The 14,175-nt window shown below is 56.3% G+C and overlaps 1 protein-coding gene across 18 annotated transcripts in view; it reads left to right on the top strand.

Annotated features, from left to right (window-relative positions):
* The first annotated feature begins 668 nt into the window (after positions 1–668).
* Positions 669–14,175, top strand: part of PTPRS (protein tyrosine phosphatase receptor type S) — a 166,761-nt gene continuing 153,254 nt past the window's right edge. For 17 of the 18 annotated variants that reach the window (XM_032712221.1, XM_032712214.1, XM_032712213.1 and 14 more), the window contains exons 1-2: positions 669–762; positions 4,079–4,159. The gene's annotated coding sequence lies outside the window, so the exon portion shown is untranslated. The remainder of the gene's footprint in view (positions 763–4,078; positions 4,160–14,175) is intronic. The other variant, XM_032712203.1, reaches the window with a different exon arrangement.

The raw sequence follows: 14,175 nt of genomic DNA, 5'->3' as shown, positions 1-14,175 counted from the left end.
ATATATAATATATATTTTTAAATATTTTTATTATTTTATTATTTATTTATTTATTTATTATTTTTATTATTTTAGATATTTTTAATATATTATATATATAATATATATATATTTAGATATTTTTGTATTTATATACTTATATTATCATGGCTAGGCTTCGCAAATGAAGATACTTATATTACACATTTATATATTATATATATTTGCATACTATATATTAGTATATACTATATATTAGTTTATACTCTATATTTGTATATTACGTATATATACAGGGGAAATATATTGAATATATTAAATATATATGGGTATTAAATATCCATACACTGACCACATCGGGGGGACCCCCCCCCCCCCCGCACCCCTCCCTCGCGCCTCCGCTCCCCACGTGCGCGCGGCCCCTTTAAGGCGCGGCCCCGCCCCGGCATCGGCCCCGCGGTGACGTCAGCGCCCCCCGCTCCCCCCACCGCATGGATTTTTTTGGGGGGGGGGTGTCCCGCCCCGCGGTGACGTCACGCGGCGGCGGCCCGGGGAATGACATCACCTGTGCGAGTGGCCGGCGGCGGGCGGGAGCTCGCGCCGCAGTGTCCCCGCGCCGCGGCCCCAGCGCAGCCGCCGGGCGAGGGCGGAGGGACAGCGGGGAGGAGGCGGAGGAGGAGGAGGAGGAGGAGGAGGGGGAGGAAGGCAGGCGGTGAGGGCGGCCCCCGCGGCCCCTCGCAGCCCCTCCGCCGGCAGCATGGGAGCGGGCGGCCGCGCCGGCAGGTAACGGCGGGGAGCGGGGATGGGGACGGGGGGGGTGTGCGCGGTATAGCGGGGTTCGCTCCGTGAGGGCGGATCCGGGGGGTGCGGGCGGGATGCGCCGGGGAGGGGTCGCGTTATAACGGGGCGCGATGGGGGGGGGGGGGTCGCGGTGCGGCGGCGATGGGCGCGGGGAATGGAGGGAAGGGGGTATAAAGGATGGCGTTATAGCGAGTGGGGTGGGCAGGCGGCCGGGGGTCTGGTGGCCCGGGGTGCGGCCGGTGGCGATGGAGGGGGGGGGGTCGCGTTGTAACGGGTGGGTGGGTGGCACCGGAGAACGGGGGGCGTGTTATAAAGGGGGGGGGGGGGGCGTATGGGAGGGGTGCCGCGGGGGGGGGTGGAAGGGGCCGCGCTATAGCCGGGGGTGCGGGGAGGGGGCGCGCCGGACCCCCGGCACGTGCGGCGGGGGGATGCGGGGGAGCGCCGGGGCGGCGGCCCCGGGACCGGGCGGGGGCACCGGGGTGCGCCGGGGACCGAGGGGGTGCAGCCCAGGCGGGGGGGTCCTGGGGCACAGCCCCGGTCCCGGGGTGCGCCCCGCTCCGTCCCCCCGCCGCGCCGGGGATGCGCCCCGGCTCCGGGGATGCGCCCCGGCTCCGTCCCACGCTCCGGTACCGATTCGCTCCCCCGCTCGCTTTAGGACCCCCAGCTCCCCGCCGTGCTCTTTCTCTCGCTGCCACCGCGTCCCCCGCCCCATCCCCGCGTCCCTCCGGCCGCCTCCCACCCGCGGTCCCACCGGGAGCCCGGTGCGGGGCGCGGCCCCGCGGGGGGATTTGAGGGGCTCCGGCGTCACCCCCGTGCTCGGGGCTGCGCTCCCGCGGGGCGGCACCGTGGGACCGCCCGTGTTGGCGAGGGGTGGCCGCGGACCCGGGTCCCCTCTCGGTGGCTTCTCCGGCTCCCGGCGCGCCGGGATGTTCCGGTGGCGGAGCCGGTGCCGCTCCCGGAGCAGCATCGCCGGGATGCGGGTGCTGGAAGAGCCGTCGGAGCGTTCCCCGGTGCGATGCCGCATCCTGGGGACACTGCTGTTTCCCCCGGGGTGTTGCCCGCGCCCACCCCAGGCAATGGTGGCACCGGGGGTGCCTTGTTCTCCCACCATCTCCAGAGCCCGTTGGCCAGTGGGTTTTGCCCCGCTGCCCCCAGCTGTGGGGTGGCCCAGTTACAGTAGCAAGGAAGGGACACGGGTTATCCCAAAACCACCCAAGTCCCCGTGCTGGGGAGGGTCCCCTCCCCTGCGCTGGGGGGGCTGCACCAAACCTCCCGTTTCTACAAGAGGCAGCTGGCTCCGGGGCTGGGAACAGCCTTGGAGAGTCGTAGGGGGACGCTCCTGGGGTGACAGCAGGTGGTGTTTTCCATCCGCCCTCGGGGATTTCAGCTGAAATCCCGAGCCCTGGGGTCATCCCGCGGCAAGTGAGAGGTGGCCCCAGAGCCCCTGTGTCACCGACCCAAAATTTATCACAGGGAGGGTGAACTGCCCCCCTGTTCAAATAAGAGTAATAGTGTCTGTGCTTCCCCAGGAGAATCCAATTCCAGTCCCTCCTGGGGAAGTAAATGGTGCAAGTGTGGGATAAGGGGAACAGTGTGGGTGTAGAGGTGACACCCGTGGGAGGGCTGTCGGCATCTGCGGGGACAGGGACAGTCACTGGACCCCCTGGGGCAGGGAACACCTCCGTTCTTGGGGCGTTCTCCCTCTCCGAGTCCCGGGAGGCTTTGCTCCTGCAAAAACATTTGCTGCGGCTGGGAGGAAAAAGCAGTTTGGGGTGAGGGGTTCCAGCCCTTCCTCTGAGTGGGAACACCCTGCAGAGCGAGGGGCTGTGCACCTGGAGTGTTCCCCGTCCTCTCCCCAGGCAAACCCCCTCTGGAATTCACAGGGGATGTTCCCCGTGGGCACTGGTGCTTCTGCTCCTGCCCGCAGCTCCCGCTGTCAGCACTGATCTCAGCTCCGCTCGGGCAGGGCAAAATATTATGGAGTTATATCATTTTTCCCTGTGAAGTGTGTTTTGGGGGTTGTGCACCTGCGCCAGGCTGAGGGAGCTGCTTGTGTGACGTGAAGGGGCTGCGGGGAACAGGGCTGCTTGTCCCTGTGAGAGACCCCAGTGAGGGGAAATGAAGTTGGACCTGGGTGCTGGGCACAAAGGCTGTTGGGTTCGGCAGGGCAGGTATGTACCAATACAGGGACCCTCCTGCTCTTGCCAGGGGGAATGTACCCCCCTCTGCACACCCGACAGCGGGAAAGCTGTTAATTGTTCCCTGCCAGATTGACTTATAAATTAACGGGTTTGCTGGCACTCTCCTCCTCCTTCCTGTGCGTGGTAAGGGCCCATATTTCAAATGGGAAAAAGTCATAAATACTTTGAGTAATGCAAGAGGAGCTTCCAGCTGAAGCTGTGCCACCGAGGAATGCGGGGGGAGAGGGGTCTCCTGCAGCGGAGCCGTTCGTACACTTGGGGATGGGGTGATGGAGGTGATGGGGCAGGAGGCCCTCGAGTCCTTTTGTAGTTGTCTTCTGGCACTGGCCTCACTGGCAGGATGGGGTCAGGTCCTTTGTGCCCCCCAGGTCTCTGTTACCCTGTTCCCTGCTGCTCACGGGGTTGAAAAATGTAGGTTTGGTAAACGAAGCCTCTTCCTGGGGTGTCCCCTCTGTCTCATCCCGAGGGGAGCGGGTTTGCTCTGCCTTCTTCTGGATGCTAAGGAATCACTGGTGTGACACTTTCCGTAAGGAGAAGAGGAAAACTGTGCCTTTGCCCTTTCTCCAGGAGGGTGGATTCCTGTTAGACCCTTAATTCTGCTGCTGCTTTGCGGGGAGAGGTGGGAATGAGGGTGAAGAGATACCTGAAGTCCCCCTTTGGCCACACGCTGGGGAAACGGAGGCTGGAAGTCTTTGTGGTTCCTCATAGCACAGGAACAGCTCCTGCTGCTGGGCTACCCCAGGGGCTCGGGCCATGTTTAGAGACCCCAGAGCTGTGTTTGAGGTGGGAGACTCCCACCCGACGCTGCTTTGAGGTCCGTGTTGAGGTGGGTGCCCTCTGCGGTGCCCGGCGGGGCGGTTCACCAGGCTTGCCCTGGGTGAAGGGCCCATCCAGCTGCTCCTCGGTGCAGAGTAACTCCGGGTAGTAAACTCATGTGTTGAACTGTTTATGCTCCTTCCACGTGGCAGAGGTTGCGTGGGTGGCGAGCGGAGCTGCCGCGAGGGATGCGAGCCGTGGCCTGTGGCCTCGCGCCGCACGTGGGTTTGATTTGAACTCGCTCTGTTCCCGACTGAAACGGTTTTTCTTTTGCATTGCAGAGATAAAATTGCGAGTGTAGGAATCCGAGATAAAGCGAAGCCAGATCTAACCCGAGTCAGTGTGGGCAGTGCGAGCGGATGGTAAGGAGAGAGGTTATTCAGTTGCGTTAAAAAGATGCTGCTAAGTAGTTTAATCCACAGTTGCTGAACTTTGAGCTTTAAATTCTTCTTATGTGAGTTGATAAGAACGTGCATATTATTCATAACTCTCTCCTCAAAAAAAGGAAAATCTGCAAATGACTTCTGTTAAATATCATTGCTTCAACAGCGTGAAAAATGTGCCTGACTTGTACTTCAAATAATCCCTTCCCTTGGCCCAGCTCCCTCCATCCGTGAAGCTCTTGGCTTCCTGCAGAGGGAGTGGGGTCAGGAGCTGGGGCTTCACTCCGGGGTGGTGATTCCAGGCAGGACCCCCAGAACATATATTTTTTTTTTTTTTTTTTAGATTTGCAAACTGAAGAAACCAACCAGGCTGGGTGGCTTCTGGCTATCTCAGTATTGGTTTTTAAAAATTGTGGTCGATTTTTAAACCCATGAGCCCTGAAGTAGTAATGCTCAGGCCAGCTTCCTTTCTGCAAAGTTTATTACACAATAAGCTGAAACAATCTGGAGGCTCTGTTTGTTAGACCTTTTATTTTTTTGCTCTTGTCCTCTCTTTCTGATTATTTGCTTTATAACTTGACCGATTATTTTTTTTTGCCTTGACATCAGCCCGGCAAACTGGAAATTGTCTTTTATTTTCCCCATCTTTCAGCTCATAAACCCTCTAGACTTCTGGGTCTGATCCAACATAATTCTTTTGGACTTTTTATTTTTTTTTCTAGCTTGGGTATCACTGTCTTGGCTTAGTAATTTATCGAGCTTGGCGTTCCCTTTGCAATAGCTGCCTGTGCTGTCGGATTATTTGCTTGTCTGACAAGCCCATGTCCTACACAGATGGCCGTGTCCCACTGCAGTGCCAGCATCCTCCAGAAAAAGGAATTTCCAGAGCCATGTTGCCTTCTTGACATCACTCCATGGGGAACTGGTTGGGAGGTGTGAGATTCTTTAAACTTTATTTATTTTATTTTTTTAATCTGTGAAACCTCTTGACTCCCATCCTCCCACCAGCTCCCGAGGGCAGGCACCGGGTGCAGCTGCCCAGGGAGGTGCTGCTGTGGCAGGGGAATGAGATAGGGATGCAGATTCCCTCTGGGATGTCCGGGTGTGAGCAGGGAACACACCTGAGCTCTAAAGGAGGAGCAGATCTGAGTTGTTTAGGGATGCTCTGTGCTGTCTGTGGAGACAAAGGAGTGATAATGAGAGTGAGACAGCCCGGCTCATGGGGAAGGGAGACACACCAATACCCAAAGCTGGGATTTCTCCCTGCTCCTGGAGCTTACTGGCCCCTCAGGGACATGTGTCCCCCACCATAGAAAAGCGAGGCTTCCCCATATCCTAATCCTGCTGTGGCTCTGGGCTATTTGGGCCTCACCTGGGTTTGTGCACTGTGAGTATGGAAAGCTTTGGAGACGGCCTTTGTGCAGCTCCTGGTGTAGCAGTGTGGGAATTTGGGAGCCCTGTGTCATGGGCATGACTAGCCCTGGGAGAGATGGGATTTTAGAGTCCTCTCTTCCATGTGTTACTATCAGTCAGTAACATTGATGCAGCGTGAGTGTTGTCATACAACTGAGGATCCGTCAGAGCGTCCGTGCTCCAGTTCCCTGGCAACATTTGCACAATTTGAGAGGGCTGCTCTAGATTAGAGAGCAGATATTAGTTTGCCTAAACAGGTTTAAAAACCTATCAAATTAAACTGGGCCAGGCAACTCGAACAACGTGCACACCTAAATTGGTTTAACATTTGCATAAATCAGATTAAATCAGGGCTGTGGGGTGGTTTAGGTTAGGAAGCCTGTGGCTGTTTGTGCCCGGCTCCTGGAGGTCTCTGCTCCTGCTGCCGTGTCAGGGCTGGTTTTGCACAGCAGCAGCTGAATCCCATGTTTTCAGCCCTGTTTTGTAGGTGAGTGCTCTGTCAGTTGTGGTTTACACCAGGCCAGGGGGCTGCAGTTTGGTTGTGGCTTTGCAAGCACCTACATGGGGACATCCTAAGGGAGGAGGAAACCTGAGGGTCGAGTGGCTTCTAACGGTGTGATTTGGAAGGTGGGAGGGTGGGTGGCAGCACTTGGCTGCAGGTTGGGATCAGAGCTGATTCGGCTGCAGCCACAGTTTGCAACACATGGTGGGGTTTGCAAGAAGGGTGTCTGTCTCTGGGGGGGGGTTTAAGCCTGTTGGGGTTTGAGTAGTGAAGTGTTTGTGTGTGAATCTGTACCTGGGGGGGCACAACGCCTGGGGGTCCTGCCTCTCCCACTGCTGTCTCTCTGCATTTGTCCTGGAGCATCTTGGATGTGGTCTGCAGGGATGTGATGGTGGGAATGTGTCTGGTGTCCTGCTTCTGAGTGTTGAGCTTCCTCTAGTCAGCCTGTTTACGAGCACAACAGGTAAGGTCTGCTCAGACCTCAGGAATGATTCGCTCTCTGTCCCTGCTGTGCTCCCGGGAGGTGGGGGTTTACAAGCCCGATGGAGGGGTGAGTTGAGATAACATCAAATCCTTGCTCCAGAAATGCCCTGGCTTTACCTGATGCTGTTTTCAGAGGTTTCCCCTGCTTTCACTGCTGTTTATGGGCAGTGACACATGACGGGATGTGGAGTTACACGAGGTAACTGCTTGCTCTGGGTGCAGAAGGCACAAGGCTGGGGGCAAAGTGCTCTCCATCTTCCTTGCATGGAAACACCCAGCTGGGACAGCACACAGGAGGCAGGAGAGGGAGGACATGGTGTGTGTGTGTGTGTGGCTTCTGAAACTGCAATAATCCCATGTCAGGGAAAAATAGCTGCCTCGTCTGGAATTTAGGGCCGTTGTCTCTTTGGTGCTGGAGTTGAATCCCACTATCTTCCCCTCTGATCTGTTGCTCAATTGTTTTCTTTGTGGTGTCCCTGTATCCAAATCAGTGTTGTGAGTAATTCCACAGCTGATTTAAATCTGAAAGGTTCTTTCCTTTAAAGTCTTGACCGTGCTTCCCTCCATTTTACTGTTGTGAAGACAGCAGCGATGGACACACTGCCTGCTTCCCTTCCGACGCACGCGTGTGTGTGTGCAGCAAAATCTGCAGGAATTCGGGATTTATATATATTTTTTTAAGCTAATCATCAGCTCTGACATCATCAAGTGTTTGCTCTGGTTCCTGGGAATCATAGATGGGTGCTGCTTCAGGCTTGCACTGATCAAGGTTTCCCTCCTGCTGTGTCTCTCCTTTGTTTCCCGAGGTGCTGTCTCTTGCTGGCAGTGACTCCGACTCTTTCCCTGCCTTGGCTGTGGAGGTGGTTGGAAGCTGAGCAGCAGTTTCCACTCACCATGTGAAGTTCTTGTGTCCAACATGGTCAGGATATGCGGGAGGCAAAGGTGATGGGCAGAGCTGTGTCCTGCTGGGAGCTCTGAGGTGGGGTTGGCAGGTGGGGGCTGAACCCTCCTTCCCTCCCTGCAGGAAGGGATGTGCCTGGGATTGAGGGATGGCCCTGGGTGGGCAGGAATGGTGACAGCAAGGATTTGGTGTGAAAGCACATCAAATGCTTTTTGGCAGGGCCTGATGTGATAGGACAAGAGCAGAGTTTTAAACTAAAAGAGGGTTGATTTAGATTGGATTTAAGGAAGACGTGCTTTACAATGAGGGTGGAGAGGCCCTGGCACAGGTTGCCCAGAGAAGCTGTGGCTGCCCCATCCTTGGAAATGTCCAAGGCAAGGTTGGATGGGGCTTGGAGCAATCTGGGATACTGGAATGTGTCCATGCCCATGGCAGGGTGGTGGAATGAGATGATCTCTTAGGTCCCTTCCAACCCAAACTCATCCAGAATTCTATGAAAAGGGTTTCTCAGGATGCTGTGGTTTCCACCAACAACTGGTTGTTCCTTGGGATTGTTCCTGTCCCCTCCTGGCTGGTGTATCCAGGACAGGGGCTGAGCACTGCAGCCCATCACCCCCACCTGCAGACAGGTACCTGGGAGCGGGCAGGGTGTCGGTGGTGCTCTCTCCTGGCCAGGTGTGATCTGGCCAAACTGAACACCCTGCAGAGAGCAGGGGGATGCTCTGGAGACCCGGAGACACTGGGGCAGGAATGATGCAGAGGGCTGGGCATTGTGGCAGCCAGTGCAAACCAGTTCATGAACCAATGGTGCTTCTGTCCACCTGGCCCTGACATGAGGTGGCCATCAGTGGCGTGGACCTCAGATCAACCCTGTGGCATTTTGCACTGGACCATCACAGGCCACAGCACAGGAACCTCCCAGCCGTGCCCTTCCCTCCGAGTCGCCATTTTATTTTTCTTAAACATTTATGTATAACCGTACACTAACCTATAAAAATTAGTTTAGGATGGCTGCCAAGAAAATCTCTGCGGTGCCTTGTGGGTAACTCCCTGTGAATTACCATAAAAGCTGTAGTGTGAGGCTGCGGTGGCAGTTGTGAGGATGCCAGTCATCGTGCTCTGTATTTAAAATTCAGATGAATGTGTAATGCCTCCGTGGCTGGATTGCAGCAGCTCGGAGCGTTCCTGGTGTCCCTGCCCTGCGCGCTCTGCGCCCACTCTTGTTTCTTGACGCCGTCTTACGTTCTCCCGGCGTTTTGCCTGCTTGTAAAAATGCAACAGGTAGCAAACCGTGGGCAAGCCACGCCGGGAGGGAGAGTGGTTTCTGATAGCTTCCTCCCAGGAGGGACCAACCTCCTGCTTCCATTGAGCCGGCGGCAATATTTCACTTAAGGGAAAAGCCGCTCCATGACCCTTCACCTCCACATCCTGCACGAGCCACGGCCCGTTTCCGAGGGTGCTCTATTTCTGGGTGTGCTCCACGCCAGGACCCGAACTCGGACCACTCTGCACGGGGGATGTCTCACTGCCATGCTGGAGAAGGCTGCAGTTCCCTCGCCATTGGTGTTGCTGTTTCTCTCCGTGCCCTTGGAAATCCAAAGTGCTTCTGCTTTCTCCGTTGCGCTGCTTTCCCTCTGGAGCCGTGAGCCAAGGTGACTGTGGGTCTCCAAAGCTGCTCTGCTCGGCGCGGTGCTTGGCAGAAGGTGGTGCTGATCTGCTGGGCATGATGGATCATTTCATTTAAATTTTTCTGAAATGTAATATTCATCTCGGTGTCACTGTCCCACCTTCATTATAGCTCACTGATAAACATCTCTAATCTGAGAGCGATCCGCACCCTGCCAGACACCGCCTGGGAATAATGAGCCCATCTTTGGAGCCAGGAGAAGGTGTCTCGGGGATGTGTCCCTGCTCTCCTGGCCCCGGCCAATAAATAAAGCAAGAAGCAAATCTGTTTTTCCCAAGTGTGTTTGCATGTGGCTGTTTGGTTCAGGGCTGTAAAATGGTGGTGACTGGATATAACCCAGTGTCCTCGTTAGTATCCAACAGGGATTTCTGGATGCAGCCCCCGCCCTGCCTGTGGCTGGGGATTCAGGGCAGCACCCCAATGAAAGCCCCCCATGCTGGGCAGCTGGGCTGCCTTTTCCACACTGTGGTAAATCCCTGCCACTCTCCTGGGTGGATTTCAGCAGGAGGGGATGCAGCTTTCCCTTGGCTCTCCTGAGGTGCTGGGTTGATGATGGCCCTACCTGTGGCAAGGCGTGTGCCATGTGCTGTTTTACCTTCTCCCTGCGAGTCCAGAGCAAGCACAGGAGCTGGCAGGACCCAACCCAGTCCCAGGAATGGTTCAGCCATCGGCAGCTCAGTGGGATCCTGGGGGCACAGGCTGATTTGGGACACGCAGTACAGCTACAGTGGCCTCTGCATCCCTGCACTGCCGACATCCCGGGAGCATCCATCACAGTGCTGCTCATCTCGTTCCTCTCCTGCTTGGTTCTACACCAAGGAAGGGCTGCTGCTTCACAGAGCTCTGACTGTGGGAATGCAGGGTCTGCCGTCCCCACCCAGCATGGCTGGGTGGATCAGTCCACCCCAGAGCCCTCCAAAGCAAAGGTGGCGTCTGCTGTGCCTGGGATGGAGTTTTTTCCTCTGTGCAGCAGTGGGAGATGGAGGCTGCTGGTCCCACATGGCACTGGGACTGCCCTGCTGCCGCAGGGAGAGTTTGTCCTTTGGGGAAGGAATCGTCCTTTGGGGAACCAGATCCTAATCATCTCCAGGGTTTTGACCTTCAGCATCAGAACTCTAAACATTGTGAATCCCCAGAAGCCTTGTACAGACCTGACCTCTTGCACTGCTCTCCTGGAAAAGGTCTTTCCTCTCCCTGCACCTCCACTTGTGCCTCCGCTTCCTCCTGCGTTTGACCCAGAACAAGCGGAATTTTCCACTGGTTTGGGATTTCCTGCCACCTCTGTTCCTCTCTGGCATCCAGGCCCTCAGACTCGCAGCCTGTTTCTGTCCTCTTGCAAAACTTACCTGGAAGAGGAAAAATCCCTGAATTTGGAGTCTCTGAGCACCATCCATCCACACTGACTGGGAAAGTCCTACACTCAGAGCCCCGAGGAGGAGGAGGACAGCCGAGCAGGATCCCTGCTAACTCTTCCCCTGGAAGGACTAGTGCTGATGAGAAGCTTTATTTTCTCCAGGAGCTTAAAGCACAACCTTTAAAGGCTGAGGATGAACCCACGGTCATGCTCGGAGTGGGGCAGGAGGAGCCACTGTCACTGTGTGTCCTGATTCCTTGGGAGAGGGATGAGGAGGAAGCTCTGGTTGCCACTATCACATTTCATCTCCTCGATTTTAGCAGACTGACCTGTCTAGAGCTGCAAGGTTGTGTTTCTGGCCCCCAGGGCTGCTTGTGGACTACATGCCCCAAAGGCTGTGCTGCTGGTCCTGTAAGGGGATCCGGGTGCAGCTGTTTGGGTTTTGGGAAAGACCACAGACCTCCTGTGCTCTCAGCATCTGCTCCCGAGCAGCAGGATGGCAGCTTCCATGCTTTATTCATTCATCCCTCTGCAAAGCAGCTTGAAAACCCCTGGGCTGAGCAGCTGCCCCAGTGGTTTGGGTAACACGAGCATCCCTTTGCTTCTCCTCCCGGTGGAGGTGGCGCGGGGGACGTCACCCATCCGGCAGCACCGAGATGTGCTGATCTAAAAATAGGTGTAAGGTTGCTTTGAAAAGGGGAAAAGAAGGGAGGTGGGAGGAACTAAAGTGTTTCTAAGAAGTAAGAGAGAAAGGTGAATGAAATCCTTAATGGCCCTCGCAGCTAAAGCTTCTCATCCCGGCTGCCTCGGGGAGTGTAGGTGTGGGGGCTCTGATGGATGCCCACGTGGGTGCCATGGGCCTCTGGTGTGTGCCCAGCCTGGCAAGGAGCTGGATTTTGGGCTGGGTGAGGAGTAGTGAGGAGGAGGGGAAGAGAGGACATACAGTTTTCATGCCTGGAGGTGTATTTTCAGCTGGCAGGGTCTTCCTGGTCCAGGTGTGACCGACCTTGGACATCGTCCCCAATGTCCTGCCTCGTCCTGTGTGTTAGTTACTGGGCTGTCCCCCCCTTATCAAGGGTGGGTGATGAGGTTGGGTCTCTGCTCTGTGTCTAGGGGAGCTGGGGGATGGGACTGGTGAAAGGAGAGGGGGCAGTCAGGTCCTGTCTGCCCTGTCTGTGGGTGCTTCCTCAAAGGGGAGAGCTGGCCGTGTGCTCGAGTGCTTCCTGCTGCTGGAACAGCCTGTGCTGAGCGCACGCTGATGGCTTGGGAAGGGAAACTGTGGGAAAAGTGCTTGCCCAGAGCCTTTCTGCCAAGCACTTCACAGAGGACTGTCCCTGAGGGGTCTGTGCCCTGGAGCCACTGTCCCCATGGTCTGTCTGGGTCAGCCCACGGAGCACGTAGGCTTGGATTTCACTCTTCAAACCCTCCCAGAGCCAGGCTGTCATTAGGCTGCATTGTCATGTAATGGGATCTCCCAGCCCAATGCTTTGTTCTTGACTTACCCTTGACTTTTTCCCATGTCTTTGAGCGGGTTGTATCCCTTATCCATGCCTCCATTGCTCATCCTCCATCATGCAGACAGATGCTCTCGAGGCAGAACTGCCCAGCAGTGTGCTGGGCAGTGTGTGTCCCCTGAGAGCCTTGTTCTCCTGCGGGACCTCTGAACCTTCTCATGAGGAACATTTATGGGTGGCTCAATTGCAGGGTTTTCTAGGAAGTATCAGAGGAGTCTGTGATGCTGGACTCCCGTCAGGCCCTTGGAACACTCTGCGGAGAGCTTTAATCTTAAAATAAAATCAAAGCAACGCTTTCAACTTGGATTTTTCTTTGGAAGTCACTTTATTTTAAAACCGATTTTTTTTTTCTGAGTATTCCTTTAGGAGGGAAAAACCCCCATATCGTGCAATCTTGCCTATGTAAATGTTTGCTGGGCTTCAGCTTTTTGAAGTCACAAGATGGCTGTGCTGCTCCGTGCCCTCGTCAAAGTGGTGGCATCGCAGGGAGTCCTGTCTCTCTATCCCATTCCATCTGTATATGCATCTCCTGGCTCTGTCTGTAGGCTCTGGATGCAGATAAAAGGAGCAGGAGGGTGTGGGACAGAGGTACCTTTGGTCATAGAATCCTAGAATATCCTGAGTTGGAAGGGACCCACAAGGATGATCAGTCTCTGGAAGTGTGCGCTTTGGCACAACTGGGCAGGAGCTGGGAAAACCCACGTCACTGCTGCTCTGGGGAAGGTTTGGGGGCTCTGGGGAAAGCTTTGGGGTGGGCAGGATGGGATGAGCCGGGAGAGCTCGGTGCAGTGAGGGGTTGGAGTGGGTGGGAGCAGACGGGAGCGTGGGGGACGAGGCCGGGAAGGAGGCGGTGGAAGGAATGCCGGGTGCGGGAGCGGTGGCGGAGGGGCCGCGCGGCCCCGCTGCTCAGCTTGGTGCCAGCTGTGCCACCCTTCCCAGCAGGGCTGTGTGCCACGGCCACCCCCTCCCAGCAGGATGCAGGGAAGCTGCTGTGGGAGTGGGAGCTCCCTGCTGCTGCAGGAGAGTCCAAGCTCCATCTCACCCCTGCGGATGCTCACGGAACGTCTCCCACGGGGCACAAGGTGGGCGGCCGCTGCTGAGCCGAGCTTGACCATAGCCCTGTCTCCCTGTTCTGTCCTCCTGGGCTCTGGTCACCCACCACTGCCTGGCTCAGGCCCCCCTGGCAGTGCTTCTCTTGGTTTCTGTGTTCCCATGTGCCCCAGAGCCAAACTGGAGCAGCATCCCTGCTCTGCACCTTCTTGGGCAGAGAAGCCGGCAGCTCTTCCCGCTGCTGGCACCAGGAGTTGCTCGAGGAGCGTGACAGGCTGGTGTGGGAAGCAGCTTTTGGTACCTGCTGTGCTCTGGAATGGGACTTTGGCATTTTGGGATAGGACTGTGAAATCCCAGCGTGGGCTCTGGCGTTGGACTGTGTCGTTGTGCTGGGGCTCAGACCAACAATGTGAGGAAGGGATGGGAGATGCCATGGCCAACTCTGGTGTTGACCCCCTGTGCTGGGGGCTGTGTGTGAGCAGAGGTGCCTTTTGGGTCAGAATCAGCCTTTTGACATTTGGGAGGCTCCAGCCTCGAGATTGGGCTGACACAGAACCCTGCCAGCAGCTCATCTTCTCCCCAAGCTCCTGCAGTTACACACCCAACCGGAGCAGTGTCTGCAGCAGAACAGCCAGCAGGGCTTCGGTGGCTCTGGGGACAGACGGACACCGACCGTTCTGGTTTCCAGGCGCTTCCATACCTCGCATAGCTGGGCCCTGCGCCGTGGGGTGTCCTGTTCTGCCTCACCTCCGGCAGCACCGGGGCTGTAACTGTGTGTTCCCAGCAGTAATTCACCCGTGAGGGGAGGTCTCAGGTTCCCTCTGGGCTGGAGGGGTGCCTGGGAGCCGCAGTGCCCGCGGCGTGTCCCGGCGGGGAACGCAGCCCTGTCTGTGCCCGTGGCCTCTGTGACCAGCTGGTGCTGTGCTGACACAGCTTTTGGGTCCCTCCAGTTTGGAGGAAGGGTGTCCTGAGCACTGCTCATGGGATGACACAGCAGGAGCCCTTCTGGGCATCCCTGCTTTGAGACCCAGCCCGGGGGGAGGCAGAGGATGTAGCAATCCCCTCCTCTGTGATTCACTGGCACATGCCTG

This window comes from Chiroxiphia lanceolata, chromosome 27 (genome assembly GCF_009829145.1).
Source record: "Chiroxiphia lanceolata isolate bChiLan1 chromosome 27, bChiLan1.pri, whole genome shotgun sequence".
In the NCBI taxonomy this organism is placed as follows: Eukaryota; Metazoa; Chordata; class Aves; order Passeriformes; family Pipridae; genus Chiroxiphia; species Chiroxiphia lanceolata.
This window is presented reverse-complemented; position numbering and strand designations above follow the sequence as displayed.